Source organism: Meriones unguiculatus, chromosome 11, assembly GCF_030254825.1.
Source record: "Meriones unguiculatus strain TT.TT164.6M chromosome 11, Bangor_MerUng_6.1, whole genome shotgun sequence".
NCBI lineage: Eukaryota > Metazoa > Chordata > Mammalia > Rodentia > Muridae > Meriones > Meriones unguiculatus.
The window spans coordinates 90622908-90638899 of record NC_083359.1 but is presented as its reverse complement, the minus strand read 5'-3'; the positions used below and the strand labels follow the sequence as shown (position 1 = coordinate 90638899).

The following is a 15992-nucleotide window of genomic DNA, read 5'->3' as shown; positions in this document are numbered from 1 at the left end:
CTCTGCATGCTAACATGGACTGCTTCTTATTAGAGCAGAGGAGGATGGTCTCTTTTTTTTGTTTGCTTTTGGTGTGTTTGTTTCTGCTGCCAAGGTGTGTTGTAAAGTTAGGATTGTTTAATATGTATGAGCCTCTGCCATGTACAAGAGAGAATCAGAATGCATCTGCTGTGAAATGAGATTGGTTCCAGTCATTTAAACAGCTCCAGTTGTAATAATAGTAGGCAAGGATTGATGCCAAGCCCTGTTTTAAGGATTAACTCGTTTAGTCCTGAGGCTGGTCCCCCCAGACAGTACTGCCATGGGCGTTCCACTTCTAGATGAGAAAACTTAAGCATGAGCATTCACTGTCTTGCTTACAGTCACACAGTCAAGGCCAGAGTCGAAACAGAAGAGGCAGCAGCTTGTTCTAAAGCACACATCTCAACTGCAGAGTTAAGATTCTGACAGGGTTGTTGTAGGCTAAGATGGGCTGGGCTTGCACATGCTAACCCTGAGAGCCTCTCCTCGTTGATAATAGTGACAACAACTACCAATTAAAGACAGCCCCTTTGAGACTGAAAATTCAGAGAATCTGCTGGTTCGTTAATTGCTGATGTTTGCAATTTGTCTGCTGGTTTATCTGTCTAAGACTTGTCCTTCTTAGGACATTGCTGATGAAATAGGATGGTGGCATCAGCTAAGGAGAGAACTGAGAAGGGAGGAGAGTTGGAAGGCAGAAGGATCAAGTGGCAGAGATTGGTGGGATAAGGTGTTCAAAAAGAACAGCTGAGGAATCTGAGTCTCCGAAGTCTAGGTAGCTGCTCTGCTAGTCCTGAGGGGCTGGTCCTCTGCTGGAGCTATGTGTGCACTTGAAGCTAGCCAGGCGTCAGAGATGGCATTGTTGATCGTTTCTCTTAATTCTGCCTTATTTCTGGATATTGCGCCTCCTTCCAAGTATCACCAACGTAAGAAACAAGCTTTTCTCTGTTCCAAAGACCAGATTCTATTAGTTGCCCTCTTAAGTTTTGAAGACTTAAATTTTGCTGTTGATGAATTGTGTGAGGGTGGACTGCGGTTCTGTGGTACGGTCTCTGCAAACCGTTCTGTTTGTAACAGCATGGTGGTATGTAACAGCCGGCTCTCCATAGTTTGTTAGAATGTATTTCTCTTAAGTGCCTTTCAACTTCCTTTCTGCGAAAATCACTAATTATTCCTACAAATGCCATCAGTTTTGTGAAGGTGAAAATCCATCTTTGAGCCAGGATAGTTAGCAATGGCCTGCTTTCCTATCTACTTAAGAGGCTGAGGCAAGAGGGTCAAGGCTGTCTGGGCAGAGGGGCAGACTGGGTCACTCAATGAGGCACAGTCTGAAGATGAAGCACAATGAAAAACTCTTGTGGATGTTCAAGGGTGGTATGCTTGCCTAGCCTAAACAAAGGCCTCTGCTTAATGCCCAGTACTGGAGAGAGAGGGAGAGAGAGAGAGAGAAAGAGAGAGAGAGGCAGAGAGACACAGAGACAGAGACAAAGTCAGACTTATGTTTAGTTTCATAATCCACACATAAAAAGATGAGAGTCCAAAGTGAATAAATTGTTAATAATAATAATAATAAATAAAAGATGAGAGTCCCCTGCCCCTAGAAGCCTTGTAGGTGTGGCTGCTGTGTCAATAGAGAGGCTATGTCTAAGCTCAGTGTTCTGCCCTATGAACATATGGGTGATTAGTAGCCTGACATTTCTTGAAAACAGCGAGCCTGAGAAGACCAACAGCCTGGTGTCAGAGGGCTCAGACAGGCAGCTAGGCTGAGAGGACCACTAGTCTGATGCCATGCACAGGCCCTGATGACTCCCCGGATCAGGAGCAAGCCAGAGAATAGAGGAACCCTGTCTGGGACGGAGGGCCTTGGTCGAAGTGAGCCCAATACAGATGACCTGGCAGGAGGTCAAGGAGTGAGTCCGTGATGGCTACCGGACCGGAGCCATGGGGCCCGGACAGGGAGGGGTAGGGGGACAGACCATGCCAGAGATGACCCCTCCCCAGCACCATAATGCACAAGTTGGGCATAGCACTTCTGAGACAACCCTAGATGCTCAGAGACCCTGGGAGCCTCTAAGAGACACAGGTCAGTGCTAAAGAAACAGAAAAGAGAAACAGAAGGGTATGAGTACAATGAAGAGAGATAGAATTGGAGACTTGAGGTAGTGAGAAATATCTTGATGTGAGTAGCCATCTGGAACCATGGTGGGGCCCTGGCCTAGGCTACCACCAAGGTGGGGGGAGGCATGTCAGGGCCTATGGCCCTGAAGCAGCAGGGCTCAGTTACACTAAAGGCCAGGCTGATTTCTGGGCTGCCACCCCAGAACCTGTTGATATCTGAGGGCTGTGTGGAAGTAGTCCCACCCCTCAACTAGACATCATGGGCTAGCTGGCCCTGGAGACAGGAGAGCTGTCTCCTCATTTAGCTGCAGGTCCTGTGTCTCACCTGAGCAGCACAGTAGAGCTGACCCTGGTGGCTGGGGTTCAGGCTTGCTGGCCCCAAAGGCGTGAGTGTGGGAGAGCTGGCCCTGCCATTTGTCTAATATGTGTTGACATGGGCGAGGGAGAAATATCAACCCTCCACCCCAACTGCCACATACAGCAGGCAAGAGAGCTGGCCCTGAGGTCATGAGAGTGGGGGAGCTGGCTCTGTCCCTCACCTGCTGCAGCACTGGGGAGAGCAGGCCCAGGCCTCATCTGGGCGGCACAGCTGGCCCTGGATGGGAGGTTCGCAGGTGATTTGTCCCTGAGACTATGAGAGCAGGAGAGCAGGCCCTGCCTTCTACCTGCCTTCTGTCTGCTGGTCAGTAGTGAGGATGAGGGAGAAATGCCCTCCTCTCCTTCCTTGTCCCCCACCAGCTATGGCAGGCAGGAGATCTGGCACATACAGCTCATGCCTTCAAGTTGCTTAGAGCTAGGGTTAAGGGCAGAGAAGGAAACTCTATGCCTTGCAACTAGAGTAATGTTTTCTATAGCTGATCACTCAGTATGGGGTGGTGAAAAGAAGCCAGAGACAAACTGAGCAGTGTGGATTTGTGTTTCAGTAGCATTCAGCACCCTAATGAATCATTTAGGACTGAGGAGGATGAGATGAGACACAGAAAACAACCCTGAGAGACAGAAGCAGTGTACCAGGGAGCACTGCAGATGAGCCCAGGGAGGAGGCAGGAGTCATAGCTCAGAGCAGGACCCATCCTTTACACTGTTAAATGACATCTTTACAGATGGCTCCTTTTCACTGACCTCACATGGTGGAGCAGGTGAGACAAGGTCTCACAATGTAGTCCAGGCTGTCCCTCCGTCTCACAGCAACCATCCTTTTAACCTCCCCAGTGCTGGGATCACAGCTGTGCGTCACCATCCTTCGTTTTGGAGTCTTTTGAAAGAGGAGTAAAAGAGAACTATCTTTTATAAAGGCAACAAAATCTGTCACGTGGGGGCAGGTATCACGCATTCCAATACGCTCACACAGCAGGGCTAGCATTTCACTCTGAATCTTAGAGTCACACCAGCAATCAGTACTGTCTATGAGATCCCTGAAGATCGAGTTAACAGGATGATCCACTGCGATCTCTCAGTGGTGAACCAAACAGCATAGTCTTAGCTTTTGCTTTTAGGTTGGCCACAGCTCCCTGAAGACATGCCCCGAAACACAGCTGGGGGAGAGAGCAAATCTCCAGTTCCAGCGCTTTCTGCAGGCTTGCCCCTCTCTTTTGTTTGACTAAAGCTTTCTCTGCTTTGAAGATGCCTCCAGGACCCAGAGGGAGCCCTTAGTTCACTATGTTTCCATGGAGATCTTTGGCTGGACTCTTACTGTCTCTCCCAGAGGTGAGAGGCCGTGGTTCCCGCAGCCTCAGGCTTGGCACCGGCTCCTCCCTGGTGAGTTCATATCTCCAGTCTGACTCCAGCCAGCGCCTCCTCTCTGTCCCAGAGTGACCTTGCAGGCCTCCCAACAGCCTTTCCCATTGTTGATTTTCATTCCAGACAGGAGCCAATGGGTTTCAGAAAGGGGCTGTGTGGGCACCTCTCACCATCTCCACTCTGGCCTGGGTCTGTGGACTGGGCCAGGAGTTCCCATGAAGCCAGGCTGTCCTGGAGCTTTGCAATGCTCTTATTGCTGTCAGACAGCATGCGCCTGGGTTGGAGAGGAAGCACATGGCTCCTGGGTTGGGGATGGCTCTGCTAAGCTATAGTGGGCCCTATACAGTGTTTGCAGCCATGATTCATAGAATGCAGAGTATCAGCAACCGCTGTCAGAGATGCTGGGTTTTTTTTTTGTTTGTTCTTGTTTTGTTTTGTTTTTGCAATGGACCGTGGGTAATGCAGATACTCATAACTGGTCAAAGCGATGAGAATAAGTGACTGTTGAGTGCCCATCCCTAAATGGGACATCTATATGATGACACTCCTTGCTCTGGGCTTGGGGAACATCAGAGAAGGAGCTGATAGGATGTAAGAGCTGGAGGACGGACGGAGTGCTATGAAATGCTGTCCTGTGGATATGCATGGCTGTTACACTCACAAACTCACAGGAACTGTGGTCACCGGTCACCGCACAAAACCTGCACTAGAGCAAGGCAGTCAGCATTCCAGCAGGAATGGCGGCGGGACTTGTGAGGCTCCACGCACAGCTGCAGTGGATGACTTACAGGGGTGTCTTTTGGGAGGGTTATGGACACTGACAGTTTGCACATTTCACAATGGAAGCCCCCCCACACACAGCCACAGCCACATGCATGCGTGGAGTACTAATTTGAATCCATGGCTATAAAAACAGAAGAAGACATTAAGGCAGAAGAGAAGACAGGGAGGATGGGAGAAGGGGGTCGGTGGAGTTAGGATGGATATAATATATATTGTAATATTTTATATGTGTATAAAAAATGCTAAAAATAAGTTAAAGTATTACTTAAAAATTTAGAGCATTGGGGCTGAGAGGCAGCTTAGAATTAATTCCTGCATTCTCGTTTACCCCAAGTGCTTCAATGAAGAGGGGGCTGAGCCCTTTACGGGAGCTGCATCCCTTGCCCAGACTCTAGGGGGATCTGTGATAGAGCTGGAGCTAGAACTCTTGGCCCACAGGTGAGTTTGCTGTCCTCACTGGTCCAGGATCCTTCAGGGGCTCTGAACCAAATGAGGAAAATGTATGCAAAGCCAAGCACACAGCCTGGTATCTAGAAAATGCTCCATTAATGTTTATCGTTACTCAAAAACAAAAAACAAAAACAACCTTAGAGGTGCAAGATATTCATGTCCCTGAGAAGTTTCAGGAAGTAGCTGTGGAGGGGCTCCTGGGAAGGATTCCTCTCTCCCAAGTGTGAGAGTGGATACTGTTGTCCCCTGGGACCTCAGCTTGGACAGTCAGTGGGAGCACCTATGTGCAAATTCTTTGTCTCAGCGTGGTGGCTGGGGGTCCAGGGCAGCAGCCCTAGGGAAGAGACCAGGTGGCCTTTAGGATATAGTCTCACAAGCATCTCCCCCCCCCCTTCATTTTGCTAGATGTGACTCAGTTAAGTTTCTATTGCAGGGAGGACAATTAGGCACTAGCACTCAATGAGAATGTAAAAACCATCTGTGGAGACACTTTAAAACTACCATAGACATTTTCCTAGTAACTGTTCTGGTTTTCAAACAAACAAACAAACAAACAAAAAACAACAAACAGAACCTAAATAACTTGTGTGTGAGTTTTTGGAAGGAGGATCAGGTAGCTGGCCAGGAGAGGCAGCGTTATAGAGAATGATTGCTGGACTAGATAATTAGAAGTCTGACTGTGACTCTGATCCCCTGGAGAGAGGTCATATAACTGGAAAGCACTGGTAAAGACAAGGCCTCAGGTCTCTTAGACCTTTCCCTGTTGTGTGGTTTTGAGGACTAGCAAGTTTCTCCGGCACCTTCCAAGCTCTCATTCCACCACCCGTCATGCTGACCCTCCTGCGCCCCAAGCTTTGGAGAGACAGCCCTCTGCTCATGAGCTCATGCTTTGGAGGGCTGAGGAGCTGGGATAGGGGTGGGGTGGGGAAAGAAAACAACAAAGGCTGGGTAGGAAGGAGATTAACACATGGGAGCATATTTGGAAGTCAGAAGTTGTGTGTGTGTGTGTGTGTGTGTGTGTGTGTCTTGGGGCCACTCTGAATGAAGATCCAGGGCCTACTGAGGCTCAGCAGGGGGACGCTCTAAGGTCTTGGTAAGCCAAGGGCTATTCCATTGTGTGTGGTTATGACCACGTCTGTGTGTTTGGAAGAATCTCTACTTTTGTTTTGTATTTGTTCTGTCTACCTCTTCCTCCTGGAAGCCTTATGACAACAGTGAGGCTTTAGCATCCCGATGGAAGGTAATAAACAAGTGAAAATGGGTGGATAATGGTACATGGTGTATGGTTGGTGACTAGCGTGTGCCCAGGAAGAGGGGAATCTTCTGCAACAGTGAATTTAATCTTCACAGTCCCTGTTCTGAGAAGGGGAATGAGGCGAAGAAAGCTATCTGAATTGCTCTTTCCTTCAACTACTTTCCAAATTCTCGCTGTCTCCATTTTACTGATTAAAAGAGGGAAACAGACTCTTTCTCTGACAAAGGCAGAAGCTGTTCCATGCAAGTGGAGCAGGTTACCCCAGCTCAACGGTCTCACAGCTTGAGTCCTTAGGCGTGTGTTGGACCACTCTGGGAGTTTGGCTCAGCATTGAGGGCAAAGTAGAGAGGGGGCAAAAAAGGCCAGGAGACCCAGGGGGAAGTTGGGAGTGAGGAAGACTTTGATATGTCCTCAGGAACAAGACGAACATGAAACTGTGTGGGAGGTTCCGTTATTTGTGTGTATGTGTGTCTGGGGACCTCTTACCCAAACCAAAGTCATTTCTGCATATTTGCCTGCTGAATATGAAACACCCCAAAGATTACTTTTCATATATTTATTAGATTTGAAATGGAAGTGACTCGGCAGAGAGGGAGAGAGAAAACAAAACAAAACAAAACAAAACAAAACAAGTTTTGAATGGCCTCCAATGTCATCTGAATTAAATACGTGAATGTGTATTTCTCTTCCCCAAAGCCTGATCTTCCACACAGGTACACATAGTTACCACATGGTTATATCTGTACACACATGCCTGTGCCAGCTTGACCCAAGTCCTTTTATTTCATTTCTATCCATATCCTGGCCTTTTCAGGGACTGGGGCAGAGCTGGTTATCCAGGAGGGCACTTTCTCTGTGGTCCCTGACACAAGCTTCATCAAGGGCCTCAAAGGAAATCTATAGACACTGCTTCTTCAGCGAAGCCAGTAACACCTCAGGTTTTCCTTAGCTATTGGTTCTGGGATGATGGACAATCTGGGAAGAAGAGCCCCCTGCTACAATGGGCATGCTCTGATTGTAACATAAGTCACAGACCTGAAAAGCTGGCTATAAACTGGATTTGGGTGCATTGACTCTTATGTTGGATGCACTGAAAGGATTTGCTGTCTAAGGATGCATAGTCCTGGATCCTTTAGCTTTGTTGGCTGCTCACTCAGTGGTTTACAACTTTGATAAGTAGATGGAGCACTTTCAAAACACCAAGTGTTATTTCAAATGTACTATGTGGGATTTGTTATTCAAAATCATGTAGCAGAGTTCTTTTGAGAAGAACCTGTCTGTGATGGGGATAAGCATTTAAGCTTTGCACCCTAGGTAAGCTCAGTCACTTCTGAAGATGGGATGGATAACAGAGAAGAAGGTGCGTTTTGCTAATATTCATGCATGAAGACGCAAAGAACTCTACCACCTGTGAGTTCTGCTCTCTTTAAGGGGATTGGGAAGAACAGAGCTGTTGAAACTCCATTTTGTTAGCCAAAAGACCCCAGTGGTGGCCTGGTCTTCCAACTTTTCACATTATAACAGGCTAGAAACATGAGGAGATTTTCAAAAAAATTAATGTTACTTGTTACAGCTACATTTACAAAGGAATTTCTGCTTATATCCATAGGTACATCCGTATTATCTAAAGTTGTTCATTTACCTCCCTGCCTGCCTTTTACATGTCAGCTATCTTAAGTTATTATCTATAGTCTGTCTTTTATGACCCACCTCTCTATCATCTGTCCTTTCTCATCTACCTTTCATTTATAATCTATCAATCATTTACCAATTTATTTTTTATCTACACATCATTTACTGTCATCAATTATTTATTATTTTTCTATGTGTGTATATCAATCAACATTTATTGTGTATCTTAATTCATCTGCTTCTGTTATCTACCTATTATCTATATCTCTGTCTTTCTGTTTATCTACCATCTACTCATCTTTCCATCTATCCACCCATCTATTTCATCTATTATCTGTTGCATGTATTTAGTTCTGTCATGAAGAACAGACTTTGCAGTAGGGCTTGTATTCTGGACTGCAGAGACTGTGGTTTCCACCATCACAGGGAGCTAAGCCTTGCTCTGAGATTATGGAACATATGAATTAGATGAGAGAGTGACATTAGCTTTCTGCTCATTCAAAAGCTCAATAAAAACTTCATCTTTGTTCTCTCTCTTACAAGATTATTACTGGGAAGCTTGTTCCCTGGGAGGTGCTCTGACTTACTAAGACAGTTGTAAGAGACAGACATGGTCACAGGGATGCATAACCCTTGGACAGGAGCCTTAGGACTGGCCAAGAGTGAGCTATCTTGTAAGAGCTTGCTGTAGAACAAGCATGACCTTTCTCTATAACATGGCCTTGACTGTGGTTGAGAAACGTTTGTAAGCTCTTCTGAGTTCATAGCTAATTTAGTAAAAGGTTGGACTTCCCAGACTCTTATTTTTATTTTCCTTCTGGAAGAGTTGCTCATTTCTGGGTGAGGATGCCGCACTCCAGGCTGACTTTTCCTTTTCTTTATGACTTCCTAGTATGCCCAAATCCTGGTGTGGACCATCCTGAGGTAGAGAGCCAATAATCTTCCAGAAGATCTTGAAGAGTTTGTGAGAAGTCCTGAGCTGTGGTTTCCTCTATGTTCAGTTAGGGGTATTTATTGAACACGGGGAAGGGAGGAGGGTTTTGAGTGTGAAGAGGGGAAAAAGGCGGGTTCTTACTACATATTCTCTTTGAGACACACTTCCATTGATGTCCCTTAGAAGGTGTCTGGCTGTGGGCATTAGGGTCACTAGGATCAATCAATGTTAATTGTTTTTCCTCCTCACTTCCTGACCCAGGGCAGTAAAAATCAACCTCATTTTGAAGCCGGGAGAGCAGAATCCCTGATCTTAGGTGACTCAGAGTCTGAATTGGTAGAATGTCAGATAGGTAAAGAAGCGAACTATACTCAGAGGGATGAATGGGAAAGAGCAGCCAGAGCGAGTAAGACTGTCTGGTCTGTGGGTGAAGCAACTGTGTTTTCCAGACATGTAGAAGGAAGATGGCAACTCCCCTCCATATGTCTGTGATGACTGTGATATGATACATTTGGAAGGGACTCAACATTCCAAACTAGAAAGATAGGAAGTGGGAATGTCCAACCAATGCCTGGCCCAACCTGAGACACACCCCATGAGAGAGAGCCAACCTCTGACACTAGTAATGATGTTCTGCTATGCTCGAAGACAGTTGCCTAACGTAGCTGTCCTCTGAGAGGATCCACCCAGCAGCTGGTCCAAATAGATGCTGAAACTCACAGCCAAACATCGGGTGAAGCATGGGGAGTCTTGTAGAAACGTGGGCGTGGAGGGGAGAGAAGGACCTGGAGGTGACAGGAGCTCCACAAGAAGATCAACAGAGCCAATTACCCAGAGCCCAGAGGGACTTGCGGAGACTGAAGCACCAACCAAGAAACATGTATAGATTAGACCTAGGGCCCATACACAGATATAGCCAATGGGAAGCTGAGACTTAAGCTGAGTTCCCTAGTAAGAGTGGGGACTGTCTCTGAAATGGACTCTTTTGCCTACTTTTTTATCACTTTCCCCTGGCCAGGCTGCCTCGACAGGCCTCAGGGGAAGAGGGCAAGCTCAGTCCTGACGCAACTTGATGAGCTGGGGTGGGTTAGTGTATGTGTGTGTGTGTCTCCCCTTCTCTGAGGAAAAGGGGAGGGGAAGGGGAAGAGGTAGGGTGGGGCTGAAAGGAAAGGAGGGAGGGGGCTATGATTGGAATGCAAAGTGAATAAATAAATAAAATTTTTAATTAATTAAAAAAGATACAAGGTGATTCTTAACTATTTTGTGCTCCCACATGTAAGATGTACTGATCAGTACTATCTCTGAGTAGTCTAAGTGACTTTGGAGATATGAGCCATGTTGCCCCAACACCTCCCATTCTGTAATATGCAGGATTGCCTGGAAAGCATCCTGACATTTTGATAGCCTGATGCCAGGAATAATGTTTTCATTTTTTTTTGTTTTTGTTTTCATAAAAGCTGACAATAACCAAGAACACATTCTTCTTAAAAAAAAAAAATCGACCAGTGGATTAGGATGCTGTCTTAGTGAATAATGGGCTTGTCGTAGAAGTGTGATGATTGGAGTTTGGATCTGCAGAACCCACATAAAAGCCAGGCGTCTGGGTGACAGCCTGCCTGCAATCTCAGGGCGTACAGGGAAATTCCTGGAGCAAGGTGGCTGGCTACTCAGCCTAGCTACGTCGGTGAGCTCCTGTTCAGTGAGAGTCTGCCTCAGTAGATGAAGCGAAGAGTGATCCAGGAAGACAGTTGATGTCAACCTCTGCTCTCTCCAAGCAGGCTCACACACGCGCATGTACATTCACCTGCCTGTTTCCTTACACATGCAAGCACATACAGCAGGACGCCACACGCACACGGACATGAAACAGACTTACTGTGAATGAGACAGCCTTCACATTCCAATTATTCACAAGTCCTCTCGCCAAAGTCCGCACTCCACCCGGCATCTCCAGCTCTGAGAGAGTCATTGTTACCAGAATGCCAAAAGGTGACTCACCTTTTGAATCTTCTATCAATATATAACTGTGTGTGTCCGTAAAAATGTATGGCACGCTTCACAGAAGCTTTGCAGCCTTCTTGTTCACCCAAAAACATGTCCAGAGTGGCAAGCCATGAGACGACACATAGCCCTACCTCATTCTTTTTATTTTAAAGATGTGTTTATTTTGTGTGTATGAGTGGTTCGTCTGCATGCATGAATATGGCCCACGAGCCTGTGGTGCCCACAGAAGTCAGAAGAGAGCACTGGATCCCCCTGGAACTGGAGCTGTAGTGGGTTGTGAGTTGGTATGTGGGTGCTAGGAGAGAAACCCAACAAATAACAAGAAGGATGTGTAACAAGTTACCTCCTAATTCATAAACAATGGCTTAGTGTGGAACACGCATTTCTCCACATCACTGCTGGGCCCCGAGTCGTCACGCCTGAACAGCACATGAGGCTGACTCACGACTGCTTTGATGTCTGACGTTCCAATTTTCTGAGCTGGAACAGTCTCCAATCCAGCATGCTGTTCCTTTGGTAAATGCTCTTCATTTACTCGGCCCAAGATTCTAGCAGCTTCTTTCAACAGAAGTTGTTTTGTTTCGTAGTTTCAAATATTTATCTTTGTTTACTGCTTATCTGTCACGTTTATAATACCTCTTTTTTTTTTTGTCTCTGAGGTATTTTAAATTTTTACAGGAAATGTTATCATTTTATTTCTTCTATGGATTTTGCTCTCAATGTCTTTTTTTTTTTGTGAAAGCCTTTTTTTAGTTTATAGCAAATTATCATATTTTCTTAATATCTTTCATTGTTTGGTGTTTACATTTTGGGCTCTGTATTTTTTGTGTGAGGTGTGAATATGCCCCCCCCTTTTTTGATGATGCTATTGAGTCATTAGAGATTTCATTGATTTTCCTATGTCTCTTGTTATCATATGTTTGTCAAATGCTTATTTATTATTCAATGGCTTCTGGCTGCCCAGTCTCTTCTGACTTTGAGCCACTCACATGCTTAGAGGAATTTGCTGCACACCTTCCTGGAACAGTTTATCCTCTGCTGCAGCCCTCAGTCTTGCTTTTTACTTTATTGTATTCAGATCCTCTTCATACGCCAAGACTGAAAGAGGAAGAAATGACATAGAGCATTTGGCCTGTCAGTTGCTCTCTCTATGCCTTTTCAGGCTTTTATTTATTTATTTGCCTATTATAAGCTGTATGATGGTGGTGATTGTTGGAGGGATATCTTTGTGCACTGTGTATTCAAATGCTGATTTTTGTCCTGGCAGAGATCTATTACAGGACTTTGAATTTTCATTATTATGAATCATCTCCTGTCTTAGTATTTTGTACACATCGTTCTCTATCACCCATAAATGTTTTTCTCTATCACCTTTTGATTGGTCAAATAAAGAGCTGAATGGCCAATAGCTAGGCTGGAGAGTTTAGGCGGGACTTCTGGAGCAGAGGGAGAGGGTCTCAGCTTCTCAGGATTCTGGGAGAGAGAAGGAGTCAAGAATGAAGAAACATATGCCAAAAGAGACTATGATGGCAGATAGTGGGCCATCTGGCAGGTTGTAGGCCCAGCCAATATTGTTAGGTTAATCTGAATAGGTGCCCAGCTAGAGTTCCTCAAGCTTATAATAAACATAAGGTTTCCATGTCACTATTCAGAGATGGGATGGGTGTAGAAAACCATGCATTACAGGTGATCTTGTCTTGTCTGAGTCATTTATTTTTATTTTTTGTGTTTACATATATATGTGTGTGATCGCCAATGCTGGATGCCACCCTTGATCACAGGTCTCATTGCTTTGTTGAGGCAGGGGCTAGGACTGAGTTCAGAGCTCACTGATTTGCCTCAATACCCTGGACAGTGAAAGTGAAGGATTTTTTTTTTGTCTTGGCAAGGATTCTGGGAAATCAAACTGAGGTCCTCATGCTTCTGTAGAGTATGTTACTGCCTGAGTCATCACCCTAGCTCTTCTCTGATGTTTAAGATGTATGAATGAATACTTTGGGAAGGACATCTAAAGAATAATTACTGAATAATTAGTGAAAGGCAATCCTCTGACCAGGGGCATTTGCATTGTAAATTTTATTTTTCTAAGAATTGAAAGGACTAACAAAGCTCATGTTGTTAGTCACAGGTATGCACAGAGAAAAACTTTCCCAACTGTTTATCGTGTTTCCACATATGCTGTGTGCTCTGTACATGTGTCAATGGCTAAATGCTGACTCCCTAAGCCCAACGATGCGGAGGGTTTTGTCCTCTCATAAGAATCCTTGAGGAAAGTTCCTTTTAGGGGAAAAAATTTTGATTAGCCAGATAAGGTCACTGAGTATTTGGGTCTATGATGGTATTTATCAGGCATCTCTGTTGTGTTTTTAAAACATAGTAACATTGAGAGTAAATGTGGAGCTTACAGAAGGGACACTAAATAGTCACACTAGACATACATAGTTGCAACCATGATCACTAGTAGACAGAAAAACTATGTTTTCAGTGCACTGAGCAATTAAGTCAGAATGATTCCCTGCAGAAGAAACCATTGACTAGAGGCTTGGGCAGGTAAAGAGGAAAGAGCTTACCAGAGGCCCATAGGCAAAAGAAAATAGAAGAAGTAAATGAGAAACTCCAGTGTGACTGAGCTGGAAAGTGAGGCAGAGGATACATAAAAGGATAGAATAGAATGACAGATGAAAGGAATGATGACAACAGCAGTGATACCAGGTGGACTCTGGAGTCATGTGAACCTTAGAGCTATCTGCTTGTTTTGCTTCTGTGTGCTATAACCTGGAGTTTTAGCCACTCACTCCTCAGCTACATTATCTGTGAAAACATGCATCACTGACTGAATATCAGTGAAATGGTTCCTGGGACACTAGGTCTGTTATGATCCTTCTGTTTTTGTTAGTTAGATACTGTTCACCTTGATTTTTAAGAAAAGGGAAAAGCCATCACTAGTTCTAAAAAATCATCATTAGTTTTAGAGATTCACAGTCTGAAACCAAGTAGCAATACCAAAATAAAAATTGGAACTTTTTGATTACCTATTAAGTCTGGTTTGGTCCCATTTCTGAATATATAGTTTGTACGAGAAGCTAATGATTAACAGATAACGTCATAATATTACAGAGGTAAATTTGGTGTGTGGTCTGCTAAAGGGAAGGAGGCATGAGGTAAAGCAGATATTTTCCACAGGACTGGGATGGGTTATGGAGAGTAGAAACGTATGTCCAGAAAGTCTTGAGTAAGATGCCACACACACACACACATACACACACAGAGTATGTGCAATGGAGCCTTCTGCAAAAGCCTGCAGCAGCAGAGACACTGGGCCTCAGCACTTGCTAGATGGCTGCATGCCTAGCTCAGACCTCTGTGGAAAGACATCCTTAGATCATGGCCACGAGCAACACTTACTTCTGTGTTTTGTCTTCTGGGAGTGTTTTCCGGGAGACTGTATCAAAGCATATTTTCAAGCTTCTGGGGTTTCTAGAAATGACTAGGGGCCCCGAGACAGGTATTTGTCACACCCGAGTCAGCGAAATGAAAACATGTACACCATCTTTGGTGATCTCACCAGGCCCTACCACACAGCACAGAGTCACACTTATCTCTTCCATTTGGCTTTCTTTGGCTCCGTTTTCTTTAAAGGAAACCATCCAAGTATCTGACTTCAATTATTTTCAGGGCTGTTGAAATGGGTCAGTGGATATAGGTGATCGCCACCAAATCTGATGATCTGAGTTTGATCCTTGGAAACCACACGGAATGGACTCCAACAACTTGTCCTCAGACTGCCGTTTACACTCACATGGACACAATGAATGGATGCATGAATGAATGAATTGGGAAGTGTAGACATTTTTAAAAGATATTTTTAGGGGATGGTGAGATGGGTTACTGCGTGAAGGCACTTGCTGCAAAGTCTGACATCTTGAGGAGTTTGAATTCCAGAACACATGTGATAGGAGAAACTGGCTCCTGCAGGCTTCCCTCTCAGGATGTATGCACGCACGCATGCACACACGTGCACGCGCACACACACACACACAAGTAAATAAAACATTTTTAAATGGATCAACATGTTGCTGTTTAGAAATCATCATATTTAAAGAGTACCATCTGCTCGTCTGTGTCAGCCATTTTCTTTCTCCATCTCTCTCCCTGCCCATTAAAACCTTGCCTGTCTTTCAGGAACCCAACCAGACAGTCTCTCCCTGAAGTCTTCCCTACTCATTCCAGCTCACATGGATTCTCTTCTTAGTGTTTACCACTATCATCTGGCAGACAGAACAGCTTCCTAGTTACAGAATTATTGTGAAGACAGTACACAGAATTCCTGTGTGTAGCCTGGCATTGTGGTGCACATTTGTAATTCCAGCACTCAGGGAGGCAGAAGCAGACAGATCTCTGTGAGTTTGAGGACAGCCTGGTCTACAAAGTGGGTTCAGGACAACCAGGGCCATACCCAAAGAAGCCCTGCCTCAAAAAAGAATTCCTGTGTTCATGGCATGAGTTAATATCTTACATTATCACAGTCTGTTTGTCAAAATGAGCCAACATTGTCGATCATTCATTACTAAAGTCCGCAGCTCATTCTGACTTCTTTGGTTTCCTCCAGTGTCCTTTTTCTAGTCCAGCACTCATACAGTGTAGCACACGTCACATTTTCTTTAGCTGTCTCCTTCCCTTAGCTGGGATAGTTTCTCAGGCTTTCTTGTTCTGGATGACTGACAGCACTGAGGATCAGGAATTTTGGAGAGTGGCCCTCACTTACTATTTGTCTGCTGTTTTCCTTGTGAACGGAGAAAAGCATGGTTTGTGGGTGGGGGCCATTGACCTAAGTGCCTTCCCATCACATCCTATCAAGGACACACACTGTCACGATGACTTTTCAGTGCTGACGTTGACCATCATCACGTGGCACCAAGTGTGAAAAGATCTCTTCACTGAAAAGATGCTCTCTTTTCCTTTCTCAGGCTGCTTTCTTTGGAAACAAGTTACTGTATGCAATTTGTATGTAAGGAGCTGGGAGCGGAGAGGTGGTGAGACTCCACTTCCTTAAGA

The 15992-nt window shown here is 45.1% G+C and overlaps 1 protein-coding gene and 1 pseudogene across 3 annotated transcripts in view; both read left to right on the top strand.

Moving 5' to 3' along the window:
* Ddr2 (discoidin domain receptor tyrosine kinase 2) overlaps positions 1 to 15992 on the top strand; it is a 131124-nt gene that overhangs the window by 58715 nt on the left and 56417 nt on the right. The window contains exon 1 of one of the 3 annotated variants that reach the window (XM_021640617.2): positions 3820 to 3897. The exons of the other annotated variants lie outside the window; for them this stretch is intronic. The gene's annotated coding sequence lies outside the window, so the exon portion shown is untranslated. Of the gene's footprint in view, positions 1 to 3819; positions 3898 to 15992 lie in introns of those variants that run through there. 3 annotated transcript variants of the gene reach the window in all.
* On the top strand, positions 1612 to 1718 carry LOC132646615 (small nucleolar RNA SNORA17; annotated as a pseudogene).